Raw genomic sequence first — 17,503 nt, forward strand, 5'->3', positions numbered from 1 at the left:
ATTTATACGTATTTCATCATCTAGGTTTTTTCCATTTCCCTTGATAGCATTAGTGTAAGGGGGATTTAATCACTAGAATGTAATTTTGGAAGACCGATTTCGTTGCAGTGCAATAAAATATTATAAACATTGATATTTCCCTATATATGTTTATAGTCTTCACTTCTTCTCTTCTATACTCTGTACAAATATCTTGGTTTTCTTAGTATTTATTTATTTTAGTTGATGCCTATCCATTACCTATCTCAAATTTATCAGTCTTCCTTAAGTCCTTCTCTTCTCGACTAATAATTTATTTCTTTTAATATCCTCGATTAAACTCGCTTATATCGCAGCTTACCTCTATATGTAGAGGTCGACCCTCCGTCCGCTACCCAGTGAATCACTCGTTGTCAGTGGATTTAAGCTTAGCCGCGAGAGTAGTCACTTATGGGCGAATATATTGGAAGACATTACATTTGGAGTACATTGGCGACCTTGGTGAAAGGAATTTTAAGGAGTGGAATCCAGGAGAATCTTATTTTAAATCATAGTAACTGAGAAGAAATTAATGCATATATTTGTATATTTTATCTCCTCATATGAACATAGACGAATTTATTAAAAAAAAAAAAAATATTTCAGATATTTTATTTGCTTACTTTAATGATTAGGTACTATTTATTATGTAATACTATGCACATGTAATATTTCATTTAATACACAGAGGCATATTTTATAGTAACTAGCTTTTCTTATGCAGTTTTCGCGTGTTAATAGGTTAATTTTGAAATAAAAACTATACAATATTTTTTGTTAGTTTGTTCGTATAAATATCTGCCACAAGAAAATAGTACGCCGAAAAGCTTAATAGGAGCAGTCCGATTGGAATCAATTATTTTAGCCGCTCTTTTTCGCGAAGCGGACCACCGTGTGTTGCGAGCCAAACTGGAACTCACCTCTCGACTCACCTTATATGGGAAGAGCAGGAGGGATAGCGAGGGGATGGAAGGAAGGCGGGTGGCGGGGGCGTGGCTCATGTGCCGTATAACTTTCACTCATAGGGTTTATGTTACAGTATTACAATTATAAATGCTAAAAAAACATCAGAGACGGTGGATAAAATATAACGTTGACATCTTATTGTTAGTGGCTCCCAAAACGCAGTGTATTGAGGTTAAGCAAAGATCTATTAAAGAGCGTTACCTTTCCCCTTATTCTTCCATTTTCTCTCCGTGAATTCGCATATCGATATCATATTTGTTTATCATATTCATGACCCGGAAAATGTACATAAATTATGTGGCAAAAACCGTTCTAAACTATTGCAATATGTTCGAAGACAGTTGACACGTGCTTAATTTTTGGCAATAAACGATTACATCCGCCTCGTGGCGTATCTCTTGCGGAATAGTACGTACTACGCTGACAGGTATCGTATCGACAAGCACGCCACTCCGTATGAACCTATTTACGGTGACCGGCTGGAATCAATGGCGTCGCGGGAGTGGAGAATCTGGAGGTACAATAATTATGCTTTCACTGTTCGCCCCCTCTCTCTTTGGCATCACGAGCGCGTCTGGCCCAATTGCGGATCTGCGGAGAGCGAGAAAACTAAGAAGCCGGGCCTTCGTGTCTCAGAGATTATGAGGATCGCACTAAGGGCGTTAAAACCCTAAAGATAAATAAAAAATGGGAGCGACTTGCGGCTTCTGCACCAGGTTTAAAATAGCTCAATAACCAAATCCCAAATCACGTGATCTCTGATTGGCCTGATATCGTTGTTCCGGCGATGGGGTATGCTTGCATGTTTTTCATTTTGATTAGAAATATATACGTTAAATTTTGTCATCACTAAGGAGGAGAAAAGTTTGAATTGTAATATGCTGTAGGTACTTATTAATGTTTCATTGACAAAATTCTACATTTTTTCAGGCTTATATTCAAGTTGGAGGTTTCATTTTTCTGTCAGCCACATAACACCTTCGAAGAATTATTTTGTCACATGCTGCTGGAATGAAGCCACCGTAAAATGTTGAAACGTAGCGGTGCGCTCGAAAGGGCTACACATTTTCAAAAGGAATATTAGTAATCTAAGCCACTTGATTGAAAATTTCTTCTCTCGAAGACTTCTCTATCATCATATTATTCAGAAGGCAGTGTCCATAGTCACGAATCACTTCTCTATCATCATATTATTCAGAAGGCAGTCTCCATAGTCACGATAACCTCGAACCTCACGTAGGGAACACATATAAAGAATATTTGCGGCATAGCCCTGAAGAAATTAGGATTCGTCAAGCGTATTGTGGGAAGATTTTCGGATGAGAAAGTAAAAGAAAGGTGCTATTTCGCTCTCGTCCGACCGCACCTTGAATATGCAGCGAGTGTATGGGATCCAGTGCAGAAAGACTTAATCCGCGAACTGAATAAGATACAAAGGAAGGCTGCGCATTTCGTCAAAAACCGCTACGGGCGTACAGACAGTGTTACCCAGATGTTAAGCGAATTAGGCTGGGAGCCGTTGGAGACTCGGAGGCTGCGCGCTAGGCTTAGATTGCTTGAACAATTAAGAATGGATATCTTTAAGAGCGACACAGAGAACATAATCTTAGAGCCACACTATATTTCCAGGTCCGACAGAAGCGATAAATTAAGAGAGATGTTTTGCCGAACGGATAGATATGGGAATTCGTTTTTCCCCCGAACAATAAAGGACTTTAATAAACGCTTGTCCCAACCTCGTTAGAGCACTTCTTTTTTTTTTAATAGCTGTAAACGGCTGGTGTCCTAACACCCCCTGCCACACGCCTTTTAGGCGGCTTGCGGGGTATTATGTAGATGTAGATGTAGAATTAACAGACTAACTGTAAGGTTTTTTTAGAACAATAGACCTTACTACATCTTTTTTTGCCGATAAAAAATATCAGACTAGAATTAAGACACATTTAAGGTGTCAATCGTACTGATGAATTCTCTGAAACTCTACTACCAAAAAACACACATTCGGACACCCTTACGGGACCGTTTCAACTGTTTCATATTTTAAATAACACATTCAAATGATACACAATGATCACAGACGGAAACAGTATTTTGATCGTTGGACAGGACATCTGAGCTGTGGATCGTGTTGTGTATTTTGCATAAAAAATCATTAAAGTTAAATTGGGTTTTTATTACTCTCCTATCTGTGACTCTTATTTTCCCCACGAAGTAAAAACCATCAACTGGGTTTATAATTGTTTTAGTTCTACGACAAATAACTTATGTACCTGAGGATGTCGCCTATGGGACGAAACCGGTCAACGTAGACTAAAAGTTTGAGGAAAAATGTAAAAAATATTTTTAACCCATTCGAATAACTTAGTCCTCAGACCATTGAGTTTAGCAGTAGAATGAAATGCCCGCTGGACTGTTTTCATCAACAGGTGCTGAGTGTGAAATGCATTCTTTGAAATTCATTGTCACCGTGTGAAGTGAACACCATAGCCAATTTCGATGTTATACTGGCTACAGTCTCACTTGCCGTCATGCAAAATAGCTCCAGATATGCCGAGGTAAGATCAATCGCTCTTTAGAAGGCGGACATGAACGAGTGGCGTAATCGTTCAAAAAGGTTGTGAAGGAGACCATTCCATTGCATGCTGGCGGCGCACGTTTCTCTAGGAAGTAAATGGGGGTTTGTGTTCGCGGGAGGCAGACGCAGAGATGAAAGGGAGCGTGTTGCTATGGGCCGCGAGGGGGGGTTGCTATCGCCATCTTCCCTCTCACTCTCGCTCTCTAGGTGAAGGTTGAGAGCGCGCCCTCCTGGAAATCTCATTTGCATACTTATGGAAATGCGGTACACAAAAAAACCACTATAAATGAGAGCATAGTCATCTTTACGAATGGAGTATTTATTGTTTAAAACAATTATTTTATTTAAAAATATAAAATTTATGCATATTTTTTTCTCTTATCGCTGCGCATGCGCAACCCCGAAACAAATAGATCAAAACCATGCCATGAATGAATTCTTGTAGCGGAAATATAAATAGCGAGACATAAGTAGTCCTCCACGGTAAACAGACCAAAAGGACATATTTATTTGCGTAGGTAATTGATCGAGGTATTTCGCTAATTACTCATATGGTAACATGGTCACGTTCAAATGATTCACTCAGTGGCGGATTCAGGATGGAGATAAGGGGTTTTGGTGGGGGGCCCGGGGGTAATTTCCCATCATTAGGGGGGATCCGAACAAAATAACCATGTTATTTGTGAAACTTGGATAGCCCAAAGGGGGCTATCCCCTCTCTGGTTCCGCCACTGCCCACACTGATTTTCAGCAATTAAATAGATTTATAAATATTATTTCCTTAGGCAATACGGCATATCGATCTAACGAGGTCTGAAATCATGGTGTTTTGGGTTTTGCAGTAAATCATGAAGGCACATCTTAAATAAATTTTGCTTTACAAAGAATATCATATTGTTTTACTTTTCCAAAACGTGAAAATTTACACTGCGATCCTTGTGAAGACGGCCAAAGTTTTTGCACATTTGATTAATGACTTGTAACTTATAATTTACTTATGTTATAAAAATCAATCGTATCATATAGGTTAATAAAGGTCATTAAAGTGTTGATCGAGCTTAATTTTGCATATATGAAGATGAATTTAAAGTTTAATTTTTATTAATATTCGTTATTTATTAATAATTTTCATTATTTAATTAATTTAATTGATGTATTAATAATAATTGATTGATTTATTAATTAAGATACATATTTAAATTTTAATAGTAAAAATTTAAAGATGAATCGCAGTTTTCTCAAGAGTTAATGGAAGTCTTCTGTTTAGGAAATAATTTGCTTAATTATGAAAAATTCAACGTATTTTAGAGGTTAATAAAGATAATTTAAGGCTTAATGGAGTATAGTTTTCTTATTTTAAATGAACTTGTGGATTGGGCTCCCCTTCGGCCGCCGTTTTCTCAAGAGCTATTGGACGTCTTCTGCCAATGCAAATGGGAGTAAATGGCTTTGATGAACAAGGTGATAAATCTAATGAATCTTTCGAACAATGAGGGCGATAGCTCGAGTCCAATGATCGGTTACGGAGAGCAGCCTCAAAGCCATCACGGAAGACTAACATTACGGCGAAAGCCGACGACCCAATTATGTGACACACGAAGTATCAACTGGAGCGGCTGTTAAGCAAGGCGACCGGCGAGGAATCTCGTGAGGGGGAGTGTATTGCGCAATACATTCTCATTAGATGACTCACGAATACTACAATAGAGGATTCTCCAGTCGTCCACTGCAATGTGCTGTCATACCCACTGCCGGTGGCGTAGCCAGGAATTTGGGGGGGAGGGGTCCAAAACCACTGGGAGGGGAAATCTTTGAAAAACAGGGTATGTACTAAGTAGAGGGTTTTAAACTAATTTTAACACTTTTCATATTCTAAAAACCTTCATTTGTTAAAGAAATATTTTGTAACTTAATGATTTTTCAATATTTTGTTTTCTTTTTTGAAAGATAATAATTGTATTTTTATGTTTCGGGGTTCGGACCATATTTTTCAAATCGTGTTAACTTGATTACGGAACGAAAATCTCAGTATTTTCATATTGCGTTCAATGGTTTACTAGACATTGCAGTGCTGCATAACGGTTAATTTACGAAAGCGTCCTTGAATTAGACGTCTGCTGATGTAAGATAAAAGTGAATCGATTAGAAATCATTCGTACTCAACCTAAATGTACGCAAATTACTTCGTCCCTGTTGTGAATTTAGAGTTCTACCCATCAAGTACACGGGTAATGATTGAAAGACTTTTTTTTAAGGAAAAATAGCATGAATAAGTAGTTAAATGTTGAAGTAACTACCGTGTGTAGACGAAGCAGTTAAATTTCCAAGCGAGGATAATTTGTGATCACACCGTGTGAAAAATGTTGAACAAAAGGTATTTAAACTGACGTATTTGCACTGGTTCATATGGTAGAAATTATTCATACTAGAGTTGCGAACCGGAAGCAGTTCTCTGGTGGTTGAATTATTGAATTCCATCGCAGCGTTTTTTTCCAGATGCCTCCAGTACTACCGACGGAGGTAGACGAAGACGAGGCATTTTAACTGAGACAATCCAAGGAAGCACAAGTTTTCGGAGGATACGCAGGTTTTCCTAGCGGTGAGTCGAACACGACTGCCGGCGCCAAGTCCCAAGATCGCGCTATTATATTGATGAGCCGTGTTTTCAGCGAACTGTAAATGGACAGTGATCGGGCGGTGAGTTTTTATCGGATGATAATCATATCAAACTATAAGTAGGTAAATGGTGGTGGTATTTTTATCATGCGCTATATTTTTATTTTTGCCGGTAGCAATACATCATTATTAATCGGTTGTGCCATGTGAAAAACTCGGTTTCGGATTCCCAGTTTGCCTTTTTTCAATCAGCTCGGTTTCGCTTTCTTCTCGAGCCCTTTTCCGTTGGCTGCAAACACGTTTGCCCCCGCCCCTTCCCGTCGGTCCCTACCCCCGACCCAGCCCTCCTCCTTCCAATCACTTTCAACTCCTCCCAATCACGTTCCCATCGTCATCTACATCCACAAGCTACCCATAAAGGAACTTCAATAGGTGTGTGGCGGGGGTTGTAAGGACACCAGCTGTCTAATAAATGAGAAAACAAGTTGCGCGCTGAGTTTATTGAAGCCGACTCTTAGTTTTCCGCGACGATATTTGCAAATGTCTCCATGGCTTCTGGGTTTCACCGCGTGGGATTTGTCGGTGACGACGATTTCGCGTATATTCCAACCGGCGTCCTCATGTCAAGTGCCTTGAAATATCAAGGCGGCGAACAAAATGAGCAGAGAGGACGGCCTCCCTCTCCACAACTCGTGGAAGAGGATCATACGAGAAAGACGCGAACCGACCAACCATCTTCCAGTAGACCATCAGAACTGGCGCCAACATGCCCTATGAAAGTCAACGAAAAAACCTCATCAGGACGCCGCACATTGGGCTGAAATCGAATAAACTGGACAGAACATCAAAAAACGTTTTTCTGAGCACGGAATTTGAAACTTTGCACAGTTGTTGTCGATACATTAGTGCATTTTTTGACGCGAACCATTTTCATAGGTTACCATTATATGGCCTCGAATTTGTACAAATTCCGCAAATATAGCCCGCGTTGAATTTTTTTTCGAAATTCAGCAACATAATTCACAGTGTCCGGCGATATCTGGTGGAAATGTTTTATATCCATGAGAATAAAATAAAATGGTAAACTTCCACACAATTTTATATACAAAGTACCGACCCGGTTTCGACACGTAGTGTCATTATCAAGATCGACACGTAGTGTCATAAAATTGTGTGGAAGTTAACTATTTTATTTTATCCTCATGGAAGTTCAGCAAGTTAATGTTAATGGCACACCTTTTGCAGTGATTCAATAGCAACAGAAGTTTACAATATTATTTAACGGTTTATTATTGTTAATTTTCAATAACTTATTTGTAGTATTTACGGTCGATACGACACAAAATGGCGGACCCTATTTTTCGTCAAAATTTTATGTTCATGTAGGATTATAAAAAGTATCGCCGAGTTACTCGAGATATTTACACCATACATACAACAAAGCCTGTATAGTGTGATACCAAGAGGAGAATTCGACCGCCTGCGATGCCGACATTAGATCGATTTTTCGAACGTGCGACGCAGTCCGGAGGTCGCTGCTGGCCACGGGGAATTTTGTGCTCGACAGATGTTGGAAATTGAATCTTATAAAGACAGAGAATTGTGTAAAACCTATAATATATCAGTGCCACATTTATTTTCCAGGCCACGCAACCTAATTTATTCACATCCTTGTAATATTTATCGTCGATACGATACAAAATGGTGGACCCTATTTTTCATCGAAATTTTTTGTCAAATAATATGTTCGCGTCAACAAATGCACCACTTTATTGGAATAACTGTGCAAAATTTGGAATTCCGTACTTAAAAAAGCCATTTTTGAGGTTTTGTCCAGCTTTTTTTATATCAGCCCACTGTGCGCCGGCTGGAATAGCGGCGAAGCTGCCGTCACCAACATCCTATGCGGCTAAATACTGAATCCATGGGCACATTAATTGAAGCCCTTCATTTTTCGATAGGAAAACGATTTCCTATTCCAATCCTTTCAGTCAAGTATATATTTTGCCGAAATAATAGATTTTCAGCTAATATTATCATTTCTGTCGCACCTGGAAACATAGAATGCCTCTCAGATGATGTTATCCGAGTCAATATCTCAAAGATATCTGTTCATATTTGCTCATGCCAATATAATCCATGTACGTGGCATTCGAACCTCGGTGGCTCCCAGTCTAAAGGCCGTTTTACACGGTACACGGAATTGCGCAATCTGACGTACGTGGGAAGGCGCAATCAAAATTGCGTCGTGTAAAGCGGTGTATTGCTAGAACTTATGCGAGAATGCGTGGATGCGAGACGGCAAAATAGCCCCTGTTCTACTCTCGTTCATGTATTCGCGCAATTCCACGCCATTCTAGAAATTAATGCAGCTCTAACCTGCGCAATTCCGTGCCCCGTGTAAAACGGCCTTAATTCATGTAAAAGCGGTGAATCGCTCTTTGTACGCTCGTCACTTTCCCTATCATATCAGTATTTTATTTTGACCCCGGAACAAGTCATTCTGCCCCGAGTTCAGTATGCCCAACTCGTAGTCGAGGGACGGCCTGACGAGACGGGATGCGTTCATCTCCCGCTCCACCGCCGCCGTCTTCTTTCGACATCGAAATTTTTCCAGTCGATTCCCGATCGTCGCTGCTGCTGAGGGGGAGAAATTATGCGCCTTCCTAGAGCAACACTCCCTCGGGCCACCCATGCGCTCCTCCATCGTTCCATTTTTGAGCAAGTGAAAGACAAGGAGCTCGGAGACTTGAATGGGATGAGTACCAAGCTATTCGCTTGGCCATTAAAGAAATCCATGTATTATCTACAGATGAACCAGTAGCGTCTATACAATATATTTTCGGGTAAGTGGGGCAGGGCAAGATCGATGAAAGGCTAGGTTATTTTGAATCAGCACACTAGGTGATATTTTTTATTTTATATAAATGTGAAGGTGAATAAATACGAGAAATGATACGTAGTACTAGTTGGTATATAGGAAATATTACTACAGCTGTAAACGTCGGGTGACAGCTTCAACACTCAAAATTTTTCTGATTTCGGGGGAACGGATCCTCTGACCCCCTATCATTTACACCCATGATCGTTACTATCTTTACTTCTATTCAGAAATCCTTACGTCACCGGCGGGATTATTGTTATGGATATAATTTTTCCCCCGTTATGGTTCAGGTTCTATTAGTTCTTACCAATGCCTGATCGCTTTTGACCGGAAATACATACATTTCCCCGGGAAAGCAACTGGAAAGCCTCAGTATATAGAGAGCAAAAACCCAAAGGTTTTTTAACATCATGCCCATTAATACCGGCGGAATATTCTAACCTTCTGCATCTTTCTAAACTTGTCCAGATAATACTCGTCAAGATTACCTTAATTTAGATCTTTTTCCTGCTTTCGAAGTGCTTTAACTGTTTTGTGCACGTATGTGTCTTTTTTCTTGCCATACCTATATTGTGATTTTTATGCCTAGCATAATAGGCAGGCAATCTGGAAATTGTGCTCTAAAATTTTAAGTACTTTCACTGCTATCTACTCTGCTGCAGAATGCATCGTATTGTATCTTAAGCGTGAATTTTAAGTGCAATCTTCATTCAAGCACTTATTTACTGTGGTATATAGACGTGACAGGAGAAAATAAATAGTAAATACAAATTATATTTAATATTACTAAATTTTTATTTCTCCCGTCATGTCCAAAGTGCACAATTTATGAACAGAAACAGTTGAATTAATATTTTTGTTCCTATCCTTTCCAACTAATAACCCAAGTTTCTGTTATATGAACTGTATTTGTATGCATTTTTCTACATTTCGCTTTTTTAATACATATAGTTTTCTTGCATTAAAAACTGTGATTAAGATTGTTCTTTCTGAGGTGAGGTTTTCCCCTTAGCTTCATAAAAATTCCTTAAAAATTTCGCTCCGTTGCTTGTACTTCGCTTATAACGGGAGAGCGACGGAAGGGAAGGCGCCTAAGTGACAGGCCAAACAATTCGGTGAGATACCGAGGGTATCTGGGTTTGAAACGGATTCCCAGAACGGATGGCGTGAACGCCAGTGAAAGGGGAAAGTTTTGTCGTTGAGGCCGTGAGATGAAGAAGTGGATGCACGCTCGAAAGACGCGCTCTCCTGGGGAAGAGGTGGTGTAGCTACGTAGCGGGGAAAATATAGTGTGGGTGATGCGTGGGAAGATTTGAAAGGTACGATTGCCGGTTGATGCGCTGGAGTACATACACGCTGGGGAAGGCCGTAGGGCCCGCGGGCGTTCGTGCGCGGCTGCGACGCTTCGTCCCCGAAGGCAAGGGTACTTCACGGAGGAGACCCCAGCCCGTAGAAACTTGAATTTCATTGGTTTTCAATAATTTCCACAGCGAGACAATGAGAACAGAGAGCTCCATTTATCCTCAATAATTACAATAAAATATTTTCAATCGCGATGAATGGCGTTATAAAGTTATCGATGTGGTAGACTACATCATCTCTACTATGATTGTCGGTTATCGACATTATGTATGTCTAATTTAAACGTGAAATTCAGTGCAACTAATTCTTTGGATATACACTTATAATATTCTTCACTCTTCAAAACAATGGAACAGCGTAATGGAGCATTGATTTTTTTAAATTAATTGATCTACCACCAAATTAAATTTATCGCTCAGCTTTCCGCAGGAGACTGCAACCCTGAAAATTAATGTAATAGAAAAAATTAGCGAAAATTTCATTTTAAACTCTTTATAAAACGAAGCTTGATGGCTCTTGTGGGTTTATAAAAGAAATGAGCGCATTTTGGACTTTGGAGTCCTGTATGCGTTAATTTCTTTACAGGTCGAGCGGCAGAGATATGTCCTCTTAGGCTGCGTAACCATACTTAGGCGGAGTGACCTGCCATGTTATCCGATTGCTGAATTTGAGGCTGATATCAGTTATTGGTAAGCTGGAATAAAAGTGGGGGGAATGATGTGTAAATCAGAAAAGTTCGCGGATGATCAGATTTCAGGAATTAATACAAGAAAACCAAGGATATTCGACTTTTTAAAGCCATGCGAGCTAGGATTGTGAGACTCAAATTAAATGTAGATGGGCAAAAACTTGAGCAGGTATAGCAATTCACAGCACATTTGAAGAAATCGGATACAGCAGATGGGACATCAGGTAGAGAACTGCGATAGCAAAGGAGGCGTTCATGAATAGGAAGGAGCTTATGAGGGGATCGTTACATACTAGTTTAAAGAAGAGGCTAAAGAAGAGTTTGATCTGGAGTGTAGCTCTCTACGGTGCGGAAACGTGGACTTTTAGGCTGGCGGACATGAAAAGACTGGAGTCGTTCGAGATGTGGGTGTGGAGGAGAATAGAGAAGGTCAAGTGGACGGAGAGGAGGAGGAACGACGAAGTGCTGGAGATGGTGGGTGAGGAGAGGCAGCATCTATATGATGAGATACGAAGGAGGCGGAAGGTATGGATGATGCGAGTTCTGAGTGGGAAAGTGATGTTTAAACAATGTTAGAGGGTAGTTTTGGGTGAACGAGGGAGAGAAAGGAAGAGAGTGGTATTTCCGGATAAAATGAAAGGAAGTGTGCTTTAATTGAAGAGGTAAGTCCATGAAGGGAGAGGACACTGCTAAAATACTTCTTAAATGCTTCATTCAAACCTAAATTAATCGCTAGAATACAAAGGAAATCAATTATTTCAGGGAGTGAAACGGTGAACTAAGGGATCCGAGCCTGTAATATCAAGATATTTTAGATTGAATTATGCATTCATCGTTAAAATCGATCTACGTAAGATCGGTACCTAACCGTATTTTAGAAAGAAAACTCTCCCACCCCAACGCCTAACATTACTCCCTTTTTTTACTGTTTTGTCAATAATGATATATTTGTGTGTGGCCAAGGAGGATTCCTTACGAGTGTTATTTCTTGTTATTAATTTTGTTTCCCACTGCTGCTTCATCCGATTCCTTTGAAAACCGTGGGATGAATTATTTCCGTGCATTTCAGTTGTCAAAGCCCCACTGGCAGTGAAGGTTATTCCTCGTGTGTCACTTCTCCAGCGTTGAAAAATATTGAGGCGCCGGAGACGGCTCAGGGCCCTGGGGGCGAGCAGCTGGGGGAGCTCTTGGGGAGATCGCGGGACCTCCGATCTCGTATTTTCTTCCCACAGCTAAGTGTGCTCTCATGCTCGAAAACATTCCCTTGCTGAGTCATGAGAATACCTTCCTGCATGTTGCCAAAATACTCTCGCGGAATCGTATTTCCTTGCCGTGGGCAGGAGTGGTGCGATTCGGGCCAACGAATGCTTAATATACTTGCTGTTGTTTACGTTATAAAATCCCAACGAATGAATCTATTTATAAAATGTTGCTAACTAGGCTGATTAGCAGGAAATAAAGTGCATTACGCTGAACGTTATATCAATTAGTTGATGATTTATATGTCGACTACTGTATTCGTAATTTTTTATGGTTGTCTCGTAGGCTGGCTTGTGTGGTCTCATTTCTTGAATGCCTGGAAATATACCCGAGTGTGAAGCATCACCTATATTTCACTTTTTCATTCGAAAATTACGATATCGATCTTTCAGGTAGGTGTTGCTTATTTTCGGAATATCTGCATGATGTAACGTAAGGCTTTTATTGTCCTTCAAGGCTTTATATGTGCAGAAATCTCCCCAAAGTCATTGTGAATCTTTGTTAGAAATCCACACTTTTGATTTCCAAACTAACCCCAATTTCGACACAGTTGAGATCGAAATGATGGCAAACCGCGTAGAAACTTAATCAGTTTTGAAAATTAAAAGGGTGGGTTTAAAAGTGACATGATTCTGTTGGGAAGAATAGCCATTTTGATTCTTATTCCGTTGAAATTCGCTCCATTCCGTCAGTGTTCAATTTGAAGGCTATACCGTGATCTAAAGGGATACACTGTATAAGGTCTCCGGCTTAACTCTGTGGATCCATAATATAGGGAAATAAAATTTACTTTGAAAACTCCACAATGGATATAGATTTGCCCTGAACGTTGTATCGATATTATTGTGTCATTTACAGGGGTGCCGACTTACAAAAAATATTGGGGGGGCCCAAACCGGGGATCTGCCCCAGGAAATTTTATAAGTAGTGAGTGTTTAGTTTTTTAAGCATTTTAGAAGAGTCATATGATCAGCATTAGAACCCTGATAACACAAATCTCGATACCTGGACACTCCGGGGAAAATCGACAAGCCTGATACATTTTTTCGTCACACCCATCACCAATTTTTGAGGGGGCTCGGCCCCCCTCAGGCCCCATGGAGTCGGCGCCACTGGTCATTTATCAATAACAGTATCTAAATAATGGTCAGTGTTAATAAATATAGTGTGTTGAGCGTATGAAGTGAATTTTATTTACCTAAACTAACAAAATAGGAGCGCTTGGCGTTTTGTTTACGTTGTCTCATGTCGCGGAGGGCTGGAAATAATTGGTCCAATTCATTTGAGAATGTCACATTTCACTCGAATGTCGCAGCATACTTCACAGTTTCTTTGATTCTCGTAAAGCATAAATGGCGAGATTTCCCTCGAATTGTGGGTCATGATTTCTCTGTCATATGGTTATTAATCAATGACGCTGCAGAATTTAAATATTCCATAGTCAGGGATTGGCTCTTCTCCTAAATTCGATCAAACTTCAGAGACATTCAAGCCAAAGTTAGAAATATGCATAATGTATTTAAATAAGGATTATGTGGGAGCATTTTAAATGATGGTGCGTGATCATTATTTGAATTGCAGTTTTTATCGCATTTAGAAGAGTATAAAATGTATAATCGGTTGTTCAATTATTAATGGCGCTTATCATCCCAAAGTTGTAATTGCAGTTTGTTATACCTTCATGTTATACAGCACTGACGATGGAAAAATTAAATTCCAAAACGCAGGAGTTGGTTAAGTTTTTTTTTCATTTAAAAAGACCTCAACTCGAGATAACTCAAGAGGCAAGAAATGCTATCTTGGAAATCAGCCAATCAGCTATATGCCTATGCGCAGAAAGGTCGTAAGTATAGGCGTGGAGGTTGATTTGAAATTTTTTTCGATTCCAATCTTGGTCAGAGAATCCGAAAATCGTTCATGCTTAAACAAACTCCGAGGGTATCACTCTGGCTTCATGGGGCCTCGATCAAGCAGCTGTGGAAAGCACCGAGTTTCTCTCCCGGCATATCCGCCCGTTCAACTTTCGCCGTGGTCTCTCCCTCCGGAAAGGGCAGCGCGTTATTCAGCTGCGCTCCCCCTGCCATTCACCAACCCACTCCCCCATGAGCCCGCCCGCCTCCTCTCTTCACCTTTCTGACCCCCGCCTCAACACGATCCACCTTGAGCCTCGCAGAGTCCCGTTCGCACATCGATTTCATTGGCATGATCACATGAAAGCCAGATTGAACGGGGTTGTTAGTGCTCACATCAAATTTGCTATTATTTTTAAATAGTATTTATGTAAAACATGACCAGAGGTATTTGGTTCATACGCTCAGTTCCATATATGAAATGAGGTGAGCTATACTGCGGTGAAACATTCGTAGAAAGGAATTATTCGAAATGCAATTCAAATGGGAAATTAAAATATCCTAACTTACGTGGCAGTATCAAAGGAGAGAGTTATGCGGACCCAGTCAGAGCCAGGCTTCGAATATCATTATTTTGAGCTTGGTACATGCACCTCTGTCTCGACCGGTCGTTTTTGTTCATCAATTTTGAATACAGATTTCACCTTTAAAACTTATGCTATAATCTTGATATTTGAGCGTATAAAGGGGATGCATTTGACTATTTCTCTAATATTAAAAATTTTCATCCAAGAACACACTAGATTTTTTTTGTTAAAACTGCGAGAAAAAGTTAAATGTCGATCAGGGTGTACGTTATATACTCTGAAATTTTCAGAATAATCGGATTGGTGATTGCGAAAAATCTGCCACTACTAAAAGACCGGTCGAGCGTTACGTGTATATCAGCCTCACCGGTATGCGGCTACGTTAACTAGTCAATTAAACGTTACAAGGATTTTATTCCTTTTTTATTTGGCTTTCGATTTATTCTTTATTAGTATATTTCTCCGTTACATAACTTTGCATTCATTCACTAGTGACCGAGTTACTTTTTCTTCTATCTATCCTGCAGGCAGGGAAAGCTATGGAGAACCTAAGGCCCTTATGAGGCTTTTTATTGAGTCAGCACGGAAAAGATGGGAGGCCCTAACGATGTGTTCCGGCACCTAGATCAGTTAGATGAATGCCTGATCCGATAGCTTCCATCGTAGCGCGGCGCAGGTCAAAAGATCGGCCAGGTGTTTAGGTCACGAGAGATTTGGCAAGAGGGAGGTGCGGGGGTGGAGAGGGAGGCGATTTATCGGAGCGTTCTTTTCAAGAGTCGAGAGCGATCAATCGAAAGAGCTCGCGGACTTTCTCTTCTTTCAGGTGCAGGCTCCTTATTCGAGAAAATATCATGTAAATCCTAACTCTTCGAAGAAAGGAAATGAATTGAAACCTCAGAAAAGATTCATGGGAATCTTACTCCAGCATCTGTTCCCTTTACTTTGTTTTCGCTGACGTAATTGGATTTTTAAGCAATTAATTGTTAGCCTATTTGTTATTGGTATGATTTCAGTGAACGTAAGAACGTTTCAGCAATGGCTATTGTTTGTATAATTTTAGAATATTTGCATCCACCTCTTTAAAAAAAACCTCAAAATTACATAACAAAATAGATAGATGCTTTTTCCTGAAGATGAAAATAATAGAAATATTTATTTTTCAATTTAAAATTTGACATTTTGTTTATTTTCAACGTTGTATTTGGGCTGAAAGTGGAAACTAGGTCTCGTTCATCTTTCTCGCGCGTTGAAATTTCCTATTCAGGGTAAAAATCGCAGGTACGGTTTTATTAAGGACGCATTTAATTCGCCGCCGGGGACTCTTTGGAGGCTAAAGAGAGGTCTATTTGTCAGTCTGAGTGAAATTTATTCAGGGGCTTTGCTTGATTTGAAACCATCCGCTATTATTAATTTCGCGTGTATTTTACGCGTAAACCTGTTAGCTACATCAATGCACTCCTCGGCGGAATACTGACAACGCGAATTTTCTCCTCGAAAGCCGTCGTAGACCGCTCGAAAGGTGACCATGAGTCACGGGGGAGCGTGGGTGGCGGGGAGATCCCCCGAGGGACGGAGCAAAGTGCGGGGGAGAGATCGCGGATCGGATGCCGAATGTGCGCATGCGTGAGGGCGACCTTATGGCCAGCCCGCAACCAACTCCCAGTGACCTTCTGGACACCCACTCCCTCTTGCGGCTCCCCGGAGTCCCACGCACACACCGCACCGGGAGATACTGAAGCCGTGTCCCAATTGGCCATTTGGCTATGCCAATTCCAGGATTTAGCCATGACGCCATCTTGGAAGGATGTCCCAACTCGTTAGCCAGCATAAGGGAGGGAATTTAGGCAGCTAACGCGGCCGCCAGATTTAGGCATCGAGGAGTGCATCCTTCGCCCCACTTTTCCCATGATTCAAAGCGTGCAAAGCGTCTTCAGGAGAAAGGGCATCATGGCTGTCAACAAGGGATAGTACTTGTTTGCAAGTAGTGTTGATATTTTGAGACTTGTTCGAATAATTATTAATTTTTATTTTGTTTATAATAATGAAATTGCGTTAATGGAAGTGTAAGAATTACGGAGAAATTAGTTAAAGAGAAGGCGGCGTTAATTTTAATGCTAATTAATGTTTATATGCTTCTTGTGTATGTATATGTTATTTTATAACTTTTTATACCGATCACATGTTATCTTTTGCTACCGTTTACTTTTCTAACGTGTTAAATAATGCTTATTGATGTTTATATGCTTCTATAATATATTCTTAATTATGTAACACTATGTCTAAATTCTTATTTAACACTTTTTGTACATTAGGTTAACACCCGTAAGAATAAACAATTATTATTATATGTTATTGGACAAAATCCCGAAATTGGAATCGGAATAAGTAACAAAAATTAAAATGTATGGTGATTAAAAGATGATACCGAAACCTGATTTTTGTACGTAAACCATACTTTAAATAAATTTTGAAAATAAATCCCAAATCAGACGGTAACCGTTTGAATAGACTAAATAGACCTGTTCTAATAATACAAAACTAAAAATTAAATTGCTAAAATATAAGGAATTCAAAAAAGTACTTGGTTGAGAGACTATTTAAATATTTCAAACCAATTAAAAGGGATATACGTTAACATTTCGCCACCAACTTAGCTAAAACCTCTTTAACAAAACCATACGGAACTAAAAATACGAA

Source organism: Ischnura elegans, chromosome 1 (assembly GCF_921293095.1).
Source record: "Ischnura elegans chromosome 1, ioIscEleg1.1, whole genome shotgun sequence".
Classification (NCBI taxonomy): domain Eukaryota; kingdom Metazoa; phylum Arthropoda; class Insecta; order Odonata; family Coenagrionidae; genus Ischnura; species Ischnura elegans.